Source organism: Scyliorhinus torazame, chromosome 5, assembly GCF_047496885.1.
Source record: "Scyliorhinus torazame isolate Kashiwa2021f chromosome 5, sScyTor2.1, whole genome shotgun sequence".
In the NCBI taxonomy this organism is placed as follows: Eukaryota; Metazoa; Chordata; class Chondrichthyes; order Carcharhiniformes; family Scyliorhinidae; genus Scyliorhinus; species Scyliorhinus torazame.
The window spans coordinates 162,837,883-162,849,093 of NC_092711.1; the positions used below are offsets into that span (position 1 = coordinate 162,837,883).

An 11,211-nucleotide genomic window follows, 5' to 3' on the forward strand; every position below is an offset into this window, starting at 1 on the left:
GCCACTTTCAGTGATATATTTATTGTAATTTCCCAATCTACCACAGACAACTTGCCCCTCATACCATGACAGTTTCCTTCTGCGAGAAACACCCAGATAAATTAGGCAAAAGAACCATGTAACCACCACAGCCCATCTTAATGGCCACGATGTGGAGATGCCGGCGTTGGATTGGGGTGAGCACAGTAAGAAGTCTTACAACACCAGGTTAAAGTCCAACAGGTTTGTTTCGATATCACTAGCTTTCGGAGCGCTGCTCCTTCCTCAGGTGAATGAAGAGGTATGTTCCAGAAACATATATATAGACAGATTCAAAGATGCCAGACAATGCTTGGAATACGAGCATCTTAATGGCAACATGGCTGCTTTGGGAACTAAATATCTTCCAACGTGCAAACACCTTTTCATTCTGTGCTCCCCGTCAAACTTGGAACCAGGTAATCGCAACTAACCTCAAAAATGGTCAGCCCACTGGAGGCAGAGGTGCTAGACTGACCAGTCCAGCAGAAAGAAACCCTCCAATCATCACCATTCACCAGGTATCAGAATGAACAAAATGCAGTCCTGGATGTCAGTGAGAGCAGAAACAATAACAACGGAGCCAACATCTGTAATTTATTGTGAACTTGTTGGGAGTCACAACAGGTGTGATGAATCACAAAACCCCTCCCCACATTGAGAGCAGATGAATGGTCTCTCCCCAGAATTAACTCACTAGTGTCTCCGTAGTTGGGACGGATCATTGAATGTCTCCCCTGCTTAGGGCAGGTGAATGGCTTCTTCCAGGTGTGAACTCTCTAGGGTTCCTGCAGGGTGTATGGATATCTGAATCCCTTCTCTCACTAAGAGCAGGTTAACGCCTTCTCCCCAGTGTGAACTCGCTGGTGTCTCTGCAGGCTGGATAACTGAGTGAATCCCTTCTCACACTGATAGCAGGTGAACGGCTTTTCCACTGTGTGAATTCGCTGGTGTATCAGCAGGCTCGATGAAGTAGTGAATCCCTTCTCACAATGAGAGCAGGTGAACGGCCTCTCCCCAGTGTGAACTCGCTGGTGTTTCTTCAGGCTCGGTGAAGTAGTGAATCCTTTCTCACACTGAAAGCAGGTGAACGGCCTCTCCCCACTGTGAACTCGCTGGTGTATCTTCAGGCTGGATAACTCAGTGAATCCCTTCCCACATTGAGAGCAGGTGAATGGCCTCTCCCCAGTGTGAACTCGCTGGTGTTTCTTCAGGCTTGATAAATGAGTGAATTCCTTCTCACACTGAGAGCAGGCAAATGGCCTCTCCCCAGTGTGAATGCGCCGATGAGTTTCCAGTGCAGATGGGACTCTGAATCCCTTCCCACAGACTCCACATTTCCACGGTTTCTCCATGTTCTGGGTCTCCTTGTATTTCTCCAGGTCGGACAATCAGTTGAAGCCTCGTCCACACACAGAACACGTGTACGGTGTCTACCCGCTGTCAATGATGTGATGTTTTTTCAGGCTGTGTAACTGGTTGAAGCTCTTTCCACAATCAGTGCTCTAGCACACTCTCACTCGGGTGTGTGTGTCTCGGTGCTTTTCCAGTCACACTGATGGTTTAAATGTTTTGATGCCGACAGATCGGGTAAACATGAATTATTCTGGATTCAAAGGCCGATGATATTCAGATGCTAATGAATCAAGTGGCTCTTTCAGATCGAGATGTGACGTTTTGAGATTTCTGTCTGTAATTCCTCCTCTTGTAATAAGCTGTAAAAGGAGTTTACAAAGTCAACTCAGTATCAGATAGAAATTCAGAACAAACAATTCTAGTTTCTGTATCACATTCTTTCCTCTCTCATTCCCCAATACCTCGTCTCCAATACCTCTTCCCCATACTTAGTCTCCAGGGAGGGATGGAGTATTGGAGCATAAGTATAACAACCTTACCTCGGGATTCGCGGCCTAAGGTCTCCAGGGAACGGACTCGGAGGCGCGGAGTATGTGAGCTAACAGTAAAAAAACCTTATCTTGGGAATTTCGTCAGAGTCTCCAGGGAGCGGACTCGGAAGGACGGAGTACCGGAACTGTGAGTATAAAAACCTTACCCCGGAGATTTAGTATCAGAGTTGTGGGTATAAAAACGTTATTCGGGGATTCACAACCGAGTCTACAGGGAGCGGACTCGGAGGGGCAGGGTATCGGAGCAGTGACTGTAGGAAGGATGAGCTGGCTGACCACTGCACCCTGGTACAGGAGGCCATTCAAGCGGGGGGAGGAAGTGGTAGTTGTTGGGGATTCTATTAGGGGAACTGATAACATCCTTTGGAAGCAGGACCGAGAGTCCCACATGGTATGTTGCCTGCCCGGTGCCAGGGTGAGGGCATCTCTAACCGGCTTGAAAGGATTTTGGAGAGGGAGGGGGAGGATCCAGTTGTTGTGGTCCACATTGGGACAAACAACATCAGCAAGACTAGGAAAGAGGATCTGTTCGGGAATATCAGAAACTAGGAACAAAATTAAAGAACAGGTTCTCAAGGGTTATAATCTCTGGATTATTCCCCGAGCCACGGGCAAATTGGCATCGGGATGAGAAAATTAGGGAAGTAAACACGTTGCTAAAGGAGTGGTGCAGGAAAGAGGGGTTCCATTTCATGGGGCACTGGCATCAGTATTGGGACAGGGGGGATCTGTACCATTGGGACGGTCTCCACCTGAACCGATCTGGGACCAGTGTCCTCGTGGAAAAGATAAATAGGGAGGTAGTCAGGAACCTAACGTCAGAAACTGCAGCTAATGACAAAACAACAAGAAAGCACAACAGCGCCTATACTTCCTCAGGAAACTAAGGAAATTTGGCATGTCCACATTGACTCTTACCAACTTTTACAGATGCACCATAGAAAGCATCCTATCAGGCTGCATCACAGCCTGGTATGGCAACTGCTCGGCCCAGGACCGCAAGAAACTTCAGAGAGTCGTGAACACCGCCCAGTCCATCACACGAACCTGCCTCCCATCCACTGACTCCATCTACACCTCCCGCTGCCTGGGGAAAGCGGGCAGTATAATCAAAGATCCCTCCCACCCGGCTTACTCACTCTTCCAACTTCTTCCATCGGGCAGGAGATACAGAAGTCTGAGAACACGCACGAACAGACTCAAAAACAGCTTCTTCCCCACTGTCACCAGACTCCTAAATGACGCTCTTATGGACAGATTTCATTAACACTACACCCTGTATGCTTCATCCGATGCCAGTGCTTTTGTAGTTACATTGTATATGTTGTGTTGCCCTATTATGTATTTTCTTTTATTCCCTTTTCTTCTCATGTACTTAATGATCTGTTGAGCTGCTCGCAGAAAAATAATTTTCACTGTAACTCGGTACACGTAACAATAAACAAATCCAGAAGTATACTGGTTAAAGCAAAAGTGAAAAGTAACAAACAAGCAAATAACAAACAAGCAGTGCTGAGGGAGCGGGCAGGGGGAACAGCCCAATTAAGAGTTCTATAGACAAATGCACGGAGTGTAAGGAATAAACTAGACGAGCTTCAGGCGTAAATGCAAGTTGAAGATTATGATGTTGTCACTATTACAGAGAATTGGCTGCAGGATGGTCAGGACTGGGAACTAAATATACCAGTTATAAAGTTCACAGAGAATATGGCAGAGGGGGTGGAGTAGCCTTTCTGATTACGTGGGGGCATAGGTTTAGAGGAGATGTACGAAGCAAGTTTTTTTTACAGAGGTCAGTGGGTGCCTGGAACTCGCTGCCGGAGGAGGCGGTGGAAGCAGGGACGATAGCGACATTTAAGGGGCATCTTGACAAATACATGAATATGATGGGAATAGAGGGATACGGACTCCGGAAGTGTAGAAGATTGTAGTTTAGACGGGCAGCATGGTCGGCACAGGCTTGGAGGGCCGAAGGGCCTGTTCCTGTGCTGTACTTTTCTTTGATGTGGAGATGCCGGCGTTGGACTGGGGTGAGCACAGTACGAAGTCTTACAACACCAGGTTAAAGTCCAACAGGTTTGTTTCGATGTCACTAGCTTTCGGAGCGCTGCTCCTTCCTCAGGTGAATGAAGAGGTCTGTTCCAGAAATCAGTCGCATTCACAAGACAGCCCCGAACGTCACCCAAGCACAACGCAACGCCATCCGCGCTCTCAAGGCCAACCGCAGCATCGTCATCAAACCAGCAGACAAAGGAGGGGCCACTGTCGTACTGAACAGAACCGACTACTGCAAAGAAGTATACCGACAACTGAACTACCAAGAACACTACAGACAGTTACCCGCAGATCCGACCAAGGAACACATCCGCCAACTTAACAGACTGATCAAGACCTTGGATCCAGATCTTCAGAGCACCCTACGTGCTCTCATCCCACGTACGCCCCATTGGAGATCTCTACTGCCTCCCGAAAATACATAAGGCCAACACACCAGGCCGCCCTATCGTTTCAGGCAATGGGACCCTGTGTGAGAACCTCTCTGGCTACATTGAGGGCATCTTGAAACCCATCGTACAAGGTACACCCAGCTTCTGTCGCGACACGACGGACTTCCTACAGAAACTTAGCACCCATGGACCAGTTGAACCAGGAACATTCCTCGTCACAATGGACGTCTCGGCACTCTACACCAGCATCCCCCATGACGACGGCATTGCTGCAACAGCCTCAGTACTCAACACCGACAACTGCCAATCTCCAGACGCAATTCTGCAACTCATCCGCTTCATTCTGGATCACAACGTCTTCACCTTCGACCACAAGTTCTTCATCCAGACGCACGGAACAGCCATGGGGACCAAATTTGCACCCCAATACGCCAACATCTTCATGCACAAGTTTGAACAGGACCTACTCACCGCACAGGACCTTCAACCGATGTTATACACCAGATACATTGATGACATTTTTTTCCTTTGGACCCACGGCGAAGAATCACTGAAACGACTACACGATGACATTAATAAGTTCCATCCAACCATCAGACTCACCATGGACTACTCTCCAAAATCAGTTGCATTCTTGGACACACTCGTCTCCATCAAGGACGGTCACCTCAGCACTTCGCTTTACCGCAAACCCACGGATAACCTCATGATGCTCCACTTCTCCAGCTTCCACCCTAAACACATTAAAGAAGCCATCCCCTATGGACAAGCGCTCCGTATACACAGGATCTGCTCAGACGAGGAGGAGCGTAACAGACATCTACAGACGTTGAAAGATGCCCTTGTACGAACGGGATATGGCACTCGACTCATCGATCGACAGTTCCAACGCGCCACAGCGAAAAACCGGACCGACCTCCTCAGAAGACAAACATGGGACACAACCGACAGAATACCCTTCGTCGTCCAGTACTTCCCCGGAGCGGAGAAACTACGTCATCTTCTTCACAGCCTTCAACACGTCATTGATGACGATGAACATCTTGCCAAGGTCATCCCCACACCCCCACTACTTGCCTTCAAACAACCGCGCAACCTCAAACAAACCATTGTTTGCAGCAAACTACCCAGTCTTCAGAACAGTGACAACGACACCACACAACCCTGTCATGGCAATCTCTGCAAGACGTGCCAGATCATCGACATGGATACCACTATTACACGTGAGAACACCATCCACCAGGTACGCGGTACATACTCGTGCGACTCGGCCAACGTTGTCTACCTCATACGCTGCAGGAAAGGATGTCCCGAAGCGTGGTACATTGGCGAGACCATGCAGACGCTGCGACAACGAATGAACGGACATCGCGCAACAATCACCAGGCAGGAAGGTTCCCTTCCAGTCGGGGAACACTTCAGCAGTCAAGGGCATTCAGCCTCTGATCTCCGGGTAAGCGTTCTCCAAGGTGGCCTTCAGGACCCGCGACAACGCAGAATCGCCGAGCAGAAACTTATAGCCAAGTTCCGCACACGTGAGTGCGGCCTCAACCGGGACCTGGGATTCATGTCGCATTACATTCATCCCCCACCATCTGGCCTGCAAAATCCTACCAACTGTCCTGGCTTGGTACAATTCACACCTCTTTAACCTGGGGTTACCCCATCTCTGGATCTGTAAAGATTTAATCACCTGCTAATGCTCGCATTCCAAGCATTGTTTGGCATCTTTGAATTTGTCTATATATGTGTTTCTGGAACAGACCTCTTCATTCACCTGAGGAAGGAGCAGCGCTCCGAAAGCTAGTGACATCGAAACAAACCTGTTGGACTTTAACCTGGTGTTGTAAGACTTCGTACTGTACTTTTCTTTGTTCTTTGATCAAAAATACTATCACCTCAATGGTGAGGGAGGAAACAGTGAGGGGAAAGCATCCAGTGGAAACCATAGGAATGGAACTGAGGAAGAAAACAATCTAAAACTGTAATGGGTGTTGAGTATCGACCCCCCTGGTGGCAGTTCTGAGGCGCTAGATTGTATAAAGGCAGAAATTAGGCGAGTGTGTAGCAAAGGCAGAGGAGTAATAATGAGGGATTATAACTGACACACAGATTGGGAGAGACAGACAAGCACCTGTCAGAAAGGGAGTAAATTTCTGGAATGTGTCCGGGATAGTTTCTGGGTCCTCGGCGCCGGGAGATGGCAGTGCTAACCACTGCACCACCCTGCTGCCCCCTCTTCTGCCCATCTAGCCAGCTCATCTATATTGTCCTGTAATCTAAAGCCTTGTTCCTCACCATTTACCACACCACAAATTTTTGTGTCATCTGTGAACTTCCAAATCATACCTCCTACATTCACATCCAGATCATTAATGTGTACTACAAACAAACAACAAGTGACCCAGCACTGATCCCTGCAGAACACCGCTGGACACAGGCTTCCAGGCACAAAAACAATCATCAAACATCACCCTCTGCCTCCTACCACTAAGCCAGTTTTGGATCCAGTTTGCCAAATTGCCCTGAATCCCCTGGGCTCTTACCTTCTGCATCAGCCTCCCATGTGAGAGTTTGTCAAAAGCCTTACTAAAGTCTATGTCGACTATATCAACCGCACGACCTACATCTATAACCTAGTCACTTCTTCAAAAAATTCAATCAAATTTGTAAGACATGCTCTCCCTTTTTAATCCTTGCCTCTCCAAGTGGAGATTAATTCTGTCCCTCAGAATGTTTTCCAGTAGTTTCCCTGGCAGTGAAGTTAGACTCACTGGCCTGTAATTTCCTGGTTTGTCCCTACTTGCCTTCTTGAATAATAGCACATTAGCTGTCTTCCAGTCCTCAGGCCACGTCTCCTGTGGCCACAGAAGATTTAAATTTTTTTGTCAGAGCCTCTGCAATCTTCTTCCTTGCCTCCCACAGCAGCCTGGGATACATCTCATCTGGCCCTGGGGATTTATTCACTTTCAGACCTGGTGAAACTGTTCATACCTTCTCCCTCTCAATGTTAAGTTGTTCAAGCAAATCACAATATGCCTCCGTGATTTCTATAACTACATCATCCTTCTCCACAGTGAACACAGATGCAAAGTACTCATTTAAAACCTCACCTGTATCTTCCAGTTCCATGCACACATTGCCACATTGGTCCTTACTCTTACCCTGGTCAACCACCTGCTCCAAATATTCTTATAAAACATTGTTAAATTTTCCTTTATTTTACCCGACAGTGCTAGTGGGTAGTGGGTGCCTGGAACTCACTACCGGAGGAGGTAGTGGAGGCAGGGACGATAGGGACATTTAAGGGGCATCTTGACAAATATATGAATAGGATGGGAATAGAAGGATACGGACCCAGGAAGTGTAGAAGATTGTAGCTTAGTCGGGCAGTATGGTCGGCACGGGCTTGGAGGGCCGAAGGGCCTGTTCCTGTGCTGTACATTTCTTTGTTCTTTGTGCTTTTCCATGCTCCCTCTTTGCTCTCCTAATTCCTTTCTTAAGTAATACTTTGCACTTTCTATGTTCCTCTTGGACTTCCACTTTGCGCCCGCGGTATCTGTGTTAAGACACTTTAATTCCTTATCCAACCCTGGATATCCCTTGACAGCCAGGGTTCCCTGGACTTATTGCTCCCACCTTTCACTATCATGGGAACATAGAATCATAGAATTTAAAGTGCAGGAGGAGGCCATTTGACCCATCGAGTCTGCACCGGCCCTTGGAAAGAGCACCCCATTGAGGCCCACACCTCTGCCCTATCCCCGTAACCCTACCTAACCTTTTTGGACACTAAGGGCAATTTAGCATCGCCAATTCACCCAACCTGCACATCTTTGGACTGTGGGAGGAAACCCACGCAGACACAGGGAGAACGTGCAGACTCCGCACAGACAGTGACCCAAGCCGGGAATCGAACCTGGGACCTTGGAGCTGTGAAGCAACAATGCTACCGTGCCGCCATGTGCGCTCTCTATGAATCCCACTGCTCAGAAGTAGATTTTTCTACAAGTGGCGGCTCCCAGTTGATTTTGTACAGATCCTGTCTTATGTTTTAAAAATTTGCCCTCCCCATTCTGCAACGGATGAGACCCCAACCTCAAATTCTGATGTTTCAATTTCATTGGCTTGCTCCTACTGGGCTTTCCATGAGCGAATTCAATTTATCCATTTCAAGTTGACTATGTTGTTACTCAGTTTGCCAATACTTTGGGGGTGTGAGCTGCATTGTTATCCTCCTGTTTTTATAGAATCTAACCCTCTTTCCCCACTCACTGTGTGAACATGTTGACTGGTTGTTGAATTGCTGACATTTCACCTGGAGGCTGTGCTCCCTCAGATATCCTGTTCTGAATGAATTCCCAATGTCTGGTTGTATTTCTGCGGCAATATCTCTTGTTCTCTGGGCCCATTTCCCGCCAGTTTTTCTGCTGGTTTCATTGTTTGAAAAATGGTGAAAAGAAAAGTAATAAAAATATTTACATTTGCGGGTGTCTGGCGGGAGGTGCGCGGCTTCCCTTCCGACAGGGAGTCAGGGAGCCGCTTCAGCTCTTTCCGTGCAGCCTGGTCAAGCTGCCGAGAGCCTCGGGACTCCCTGCTCGGTGTCGCCGGTCGGTGCTGCGGGTCTGACGGGGGAACAACCCAGTCAGTGACCTTCCCTTCCCCCCCGCCCGGGGCGGCCCGGCCCGGGACTGCGCATGTGCGGAGGGCCCACCCCCCCCTGACCTTCCTGCTGACGTTTGAACCAATGAAAAGAATTGGAGGACCGGAAGGACTTTGGTCCTCCAGCCAATCAGATCGCGGACTTTGGGCAAATGAAGATTGAGCTTCACACACACTGAAACCTCCTCCTGACTCCAACTGGGAGTAAAACACTTTCTTTTCTCCCCTTCCCATTTCTTTTCTCATTCTCACCTTCAATTGGTCACTTGCAGCAACTGAAGGGAATGGAAGTGAATCCAGGGAGGGTGCAGACTCTGGAAAGATTGGCCATGATCTCTCTCTCTCTCTCTTAAAGACATTGACATCCTTTGCTCCCTCAGCTTGACACGGGGAGAAAGTGCAGACGCCGCACAGACAGTGGGACCAGGCTTTTGGGCCGAACCCCTGGGTGGTTCCAATGTGCTTGGCCCGGCGGTCGCCTAAAAGGTCTCCTGTCCCCGACCCACACTTGGGCTGATGTGTTTATGTCACAAAGGCCCCTGGATTAAGGGGGTAGCTCTGCCTCCCTCATCCAGGTAGATTGTACGAGGGTCAGGCCTGAGGGAATGAGTTGCAGATCTATTGGCCTCCTGTAGGGTTAGAACCTGGGAAAACGGTGCTGAGGTAGAGGGACCAATTATCTCATCGAATGGTTGAGCAGGCTTGATGGGCCAAATGCAGCTCCTATTTGTTCTGTCTTCAAGCGCATGATAGCATAGTAATTAGCACTGTTGCTTCACAGCTCCAGAGTCCCAGGTTTGATTCCCGCTTGCGTCACTGGCTATGCGGAGTCTGCACATTCTCCCTGTGTCTGCGTGGGTTTCCTCCAGGTGCTCCGGTTTCCTCCCACAAGTCCTGAAAGACATGCTGTTAGGTGAAATGAAAAATGAAATGAAAATTGCTCGTCACAAGTAGGCTTCAAATTAAGTTACTGTGAAAAGCACCTAGTCGCCACATTCCAGCACCTGTTCAGAGAGGCTGGTATGGGAATTGAACCCGCGCTGCTGGCCTTATTCGGCTTTACAAGCCAGCTCTTTAGCCCACTGTGCTAAACCAGCCCCTCAGTAATTTGGACATTCTGAATTCTCTCTCTGTCTATCCGAACAGGCGCCGGAATGTGGCGACTCAGGGCTTTTCACAGTTATTTCATTGCAATGTTAATGTAAGCCTACTTGTGGCAATAAAGATTATTATTATAAAGCAATGAGCATGGATCTGTCAAACAGCCTGAATCAGCACCTTCAGGAGAATTGGGAGGGTGAATATTAGATACAGGGAATGGAGGGAGAGTGTGTGGGATGGAGATTTACAGCTTTTGGGGAATGAGAGAGGGAAGAATGTTCCATGGAAACTAGAACTGTCTGTTCTGAGTTTCTATCCTGTACTGACAAGTGATGTATTTTGTAAATTGTTTTTCCAGGATTTTAGAAAAGGAGGGATTACAGACAGAAATCCCAAACATCATATCTTGATCTGACAGTCACTTGATTCTTTGGGTCACACACACCCGAGTGAGAGTGTTCCAGAGCACTGATTGTGGAAAAAGCTTCAACCAGTTACAGAGCTTCACAGCGGGGAGGGACTGTACACGTGTTCTCTGTACGAGTAAGGCTTCAATTGTCTAACCTGGAGAGACACGAGGAGACCCGAAACATGGAGAAACAGTGGAAATGCCGGGACTGTGGGAAGGGATTCAAAGCCCCATCTGCACTGGAAGCTCATTGGCGCATTCACACTGGGAGAGGCCATTCAGCTGCTCTTTGTGGGGGAAGTTTCAGTCAATCATTCACCCTGCAGACACACCAGAGGGTTCACACTGGGGAGAGGCCATTGAACTGCTCTCAGTGTGGGAAGAGATTCAATCAATCAGCCAGCCTGACGTCCCACCGCCGAGTTCACACGGAGGAGAAGTCGTTCACCTGCTCTCAGTGTGGGAAGGGATTCAGACATTTATCCACCCTGCGGAGACATCAGCCAGTTCACCCTGGGGAGTGAGCATTCACCTGCACTCAATGTGGGAAGGGATTCTGTGTTTCCTTGTACCTGCTGAGACACCAACAAGGTCACAAGTGATTACAGGGGTTGGATTCTGCTGTTATTGTTGCTACTCTCAATTACACCCAGAACAGCAGTGTGTT

General features: G+C 48.5%; 1 long non-coding RNA gene across 1 annotated transcript; it reads right to left on the minus strand.

The window, feature by feature from the left end:
- Positions 1 to 594: 594 nt before the first annotated feature.
- LOC140420347 (uncharacterized) lies at positions 595 to 8,844 on the minus strand. The gene is made up of 2 exons (XR_011946303.1): positions 8,648 to 8,844; positions 595 to 1,733 (listed from the first exon to the last, which is right to left on the minus strand). It is a non-coding gene; the product is annotated as an uncharacterized lncRNA (long non-coding RNA).
- Between the last annotated feature and the right edge of the window lie 2,367 nt (positions 8,845 to 11,211).